Genomic DNA, 5,000 nt, shown 5'->3' on the forward strand with positions numbered 1-5,000 from the left:
TACTACTACACTGATCATCTCTACTACCACGCTGATCATCTCTACTACCAAACTGATTATCTCTACTACTATTCTGATCATCTCTACAACCACACTGATCATCTCTACAACCACACTGATCATCTCTACTACCACACTGATCATCTCTACTACTACACTGATCATCTCTACTACCACACTGATCATCTCTACTACCACGCTGATCATCTCTACTACTACACTGATCATCTCTACAACCAAACTGATCATCTCTACTACCACACTGATCATCTCTACTACCACACTGATCATCTCTACTACCACGCTGATCATCTCTACTACCACGCTGATCATCTCTACTACCACGCTGATCATCTCTACTACCACGCTGATCATCTCTTCTACTACTCTGATCATCTCTACTACTACACTGATCATCTCTACTACCACGCTGATCATCTCTACTACCACGCTGATCATCTCTACTACCAAACTGATCATCTCTACTACCAAACTGATCATCTCTACTACTATTCTGATCATCTCTACAACCACACTGATCATCTCTACAACCAAACTGATCATCTCTACTACACTGATCATCTCTACTACCACACTGATCATCTCTACTACCACACTGATCATCTCTACTACTACACTGATCATCTCTACTACCACACTGATCATCTCTACTACCACGCTGATCATCTCTACACTGATCATCTCTACTACACTGATCATCTCTACTACCACGCTGATCATCTCTACTACCACTGATCATCTCTACTACTGATCATCTCTACTACCACACTGATCATCTCTACTACTACACTGATCATCTCTACTACCACACTGATCATCTCTACTACCACGCTGATCATCTCTACTACCACGCTGATCATCTCTACTACCAAACTGATCATCTCTACTACCAAACTGATCATCTCTACTACTATTCTGATCATCTCTACAACCACACTGATCATCTCTACAACCAAACTGATCATCTCTACTACTACACTGATCATCTCTACTACCACACTGATCATCTCTACTACCACACTGATCATCTCTACTACTACACTGATCATCTCTACTACCACACTGATCATCTCTACTACCATGCTGATCATCTCTACTACACTGATCATCTCTACTACACTGATCATCTCTACTACCACGCTGATCATCTCTACTACCACACTGATCATCTCTACTACCACACTGATCATCTCTACTACTACACTGATCATCTCTACTACCACACTGATCATCTCTACTACCACGCTGATCATCTCTACTACACTGATCATCTCTACTACACTGATCATCTCTACTACCACACTGATCATCTCTACTACCACACTGATCATCTCTACTACTACTCTGATCATCTCTACCACCAAACTGATCATCTCTACTACTACTCTGATCATCTCTACTACACTGATTATCTCTACTACCACACTGATCATCTCTACTACACTGATCATCTCTACTACCACACTGATCATCTCTTCTACCACACTATTCATCTCTACTACATTGATCATCTCTGCTACCATGCTGATCATCTCTGCTACACTGATCATCTGTACTACCACGCTGATCATCTCTACAACCACACTGATCATCTCTACTACACTGACCCTCTCTACAACCACACTGATCATCTCTACAACCACACTGATCATCTCTACTACACTGATCCTCTCTACAACCACACTGATCCTCTCTACAACCACACTGATCATCTCTACTACACTGATCCTCTCTACAACCACACTGATCCTCTCTACAACCACACTGATCATCTCTACAACCACACTTATCATCTCTACTACACTGATCATCTCTACAACCACACTTATCATCTCTACTACACTGATCATCTCTACAACCACGCTTATCATCTCTACTACACTGATCATCTCTACCTGTACAATAACTGTTCTCTGCTGTTCTCTCTGTAGTAACTGCTATTAGCATTGCTGATCGTTTGTACACAATCTTGTACATGTGGTTTATTGTAACGCTTATTAAACCTCGTATCATCACCAGATCCTGAACAATGTGTTTTTAACACTTCTATTATGAGAGAAAAGAACAGCGTTGCCTCTATGAGGCTTTTTAGCAGAAGCAGTGAAAATGAGCGAGAGCAAACACTATCTCCTTGTTTTCATGCAGAACCAGGAAAAACTAGCAGGAAGTGACCAAACAGGAAGTGGCATCCTCACATGATGAATAATAATAATAATTATTAATATATATTTTTTTATTAATGAAGCAGTTCTGAACTACAGAAAGTACTTTTGAACTTCAGATTTTACCTGAGAATATTAAACTACAACTATTTTAAACCAGATATTTGAAGGATGAATCTCTTAAAGAACAACACGGCGTTGTTTAGCGTTCACTCGCTAAATTAGCTTTCAGTTATTAAATCCTACTCTACTGGCTGGGCTGCAATTTCCTGTAGATTACACTGGCTAGATTAGATTCTGTTTGCTAACTTATCTTCTATATAATAGATTAGATTTTACTTGTAACTTCACTAGATTCAGTTTTATTCGCTAGTGTTGTGATGAAACTGAGACAAGGATCATCAAAATAGATCTGACATTAAATGTAGCTGTAAAAGGATAAAAAGTATAGTGTGGTGTTTAGTAAAGCGATGTGATGGTTGGTGTGTTGAGGTATAAGAGGAATAAAATATTATGTAGTAGCGTATGCAGCTAGTTACTGACAGTTATAGCTGTTTATATTGAGTAGCTATTCGATACGTACTGATGTGTGTGTTTATAATTGCTGTGTGTGTGTGTGTGTGTGTGTGTGTGTGTGTGTGTGTGTGTGTGTCGCAGGATCACAGGGATAAATTCAGCAGCATTCACTCTAATATCTCTCTCTGTTCGAGCGTGAAGAGCTCTCGACCTTTTATTTTGCTGAGAGTGTCCTCTTCTGAACACTGACTTTCATCATCATCATCCCCCTGTCCCTCAAATCCCTCATCCCTCATCTCTCTCTCTCTCTCTCTCTCTCTCTCTCTCTCTCGGACTCGGACTTCCCTCAGGACTGTGGTTTTCTTCATGATTGCAGTGGCTAAAAGCTCTGTTCTTCATGTCTTCTTCTTCCTCAGCTGATGTGATGTTCCTGTGCCACTGGTGCGTCTGGTAATAGAGGATTAGCAGCCCTCCGGCTGACGATCTTTAAAAAAAAAAATAAAAAAAAGGAAAAGAAAAGAAAAGTAGCTCGACTGTGCACTAAGAAAGTTTCTGATTTCGTTCTAAAGATTGAGCCACAGAAGCTTCCAGAACAAATTTCACTGAATTAAAGAATTTTTAAAAGTCCATTAAACGTGTCAACACGTCGAATCTCATTTACATTCTCAATCTGTTCATACAACAAATATAACGAGTGACCCAGAGAAACATTATTCTCATCCTGATCAGACACTATGTAGTTCACCAGACATTTATTTCCTAGATTAGATACTATGTAGTTTTCCAGACATCTTTATCCTGAGATCAGACACGATGTAGTTTATTAGACGACATCATCCTGAGATCAGACACTCTGTAGTTTATTAGACATCTTCATCCTGAGATCAGACACTGTGTAGTTTATTAGACATTTCCTAGATCAGACAATGTGTAGTCTATTAGACATCTTCATCCTGAGATCAGATACTGTGTGGTTTATTAGACATCTTCATCCTGAGATCAGACAATATATAGAGTACCAGATATTTCCTAGATCAGACAATGTGTAGTCTATTAGACATCTTCATCCTGAGATCAGACACTGTGTGGTTTATTAGACATCTTCATCCTGAGATCAGACACTGTGTGGTTTATTAGACATCTTCATCCTGAGATCAGACAATATATAGAGTACCAGACATTTCCTAGATCAGACACTGTGTAGTTTATTAGACATCTTCATCCTGAGATTAGACACTGTGTAGTTTATTAGACATATTCATCTTGAGATCAGACACTGTGTAGATTAAAAGATTTCTTCATCCTGAGATCAGACAATATATAGAGTACCAGACATTTCCTAGATCAGACACTGTGTAGTTTATTAGACACCTTCATCCTGAGATCAGACACTGTATAGTTTATTAGACATCTTCACCCTGAGATCAGACATTGTGTAGTTTACAATATATCTTCATCCTGAGATCAGACACTGTGTAGTTTACAAGATATCTTCATCCTGAGATTAGATACTGTGTAGTGTACTAGACATTTTCATTACAAGATCAGACACTGTGCCGTTTACTACACATTTTCATCTTGAGATCAGACACTATGTATTTTACTACACATTTTATCCTGAAATCAGACACTATGTATTTGACATTTTCATATTGCGATGAGAAAATATATTTAGATTTTGATTCCAAGATCAGACAAATTTTCATTTTGAATGTTATTAATTATTTTCATTTTGAGATCAGACACAGTGGGGCATAACAGAACTTTTCAGTCCAAAAATCAGACACTTTGTATTTTACTGAACATTTTTATTCTGAAATCAGTCATTTTCCAGTGTTTCCTAGATAAGACTCTATGTACAGAAGGTTACTAATCATTTTCATCCTGAGATCAGACGCTATGTACTTTGGTAATCATTTTCATCCTGAGATCAGACAGGCTGCCATTCTTATTGGAAGGTCAGACACTTTTCCATCATTTTAAATCTTAATGTCAGATGAATAATTCAGCAGACATTTAAATCCCGAAATCAATCACTGTCAGTTATTCTAATTCCAAGATCAGACATTATGTTCACAAACATTATGTAGTTTACCAGTCATTCTCATCCTGAGATTAGACACCATGTAGTTCACAAGACATTTTGTTCCCAAAATCAGACACTTTTAACGTTTATTTGTAACCCCCAAATCAATTCTGTGCTGCTGCAGTGCTTGTGTCAGACTTGTCAGGGCAGTAACAGAGCTGTGACGGGCCTCAGGGGTTTTTTTCTGAGTAAATGAAGAACATCTTGCAGGCCAT

General features: G+C 38.5%; 1 protein-coding gene across 3 annotated transcripts in view; it reads left to right on the forward strand.

The window, feature by feature from the left end:
- The window catches only part of syt1a (synaptotagmin Ia), a 190,222-nt gene that overhangs the window by 109,818 nt on the left and 75,404 nt on the right, over positions 1 to 5,000 (forward strand). The window lies entirely within an intron of this gene.

Source organism: Silurus meridionalis, chromosome 18, assembly GCF_014805685.1.
Source record: "Silurus meridionalis isolate SWU-2019-XX chromosome 18, ASM1480568v1, whole genome shotgun sequence".
Classification (NCBI taxonomy): domain Eukaryota; kingdom Metazoa; phylum Chordata; class Actinopteri; order Siluriformes; family Siluridae; genus Silurus; species Silurus meridionalis.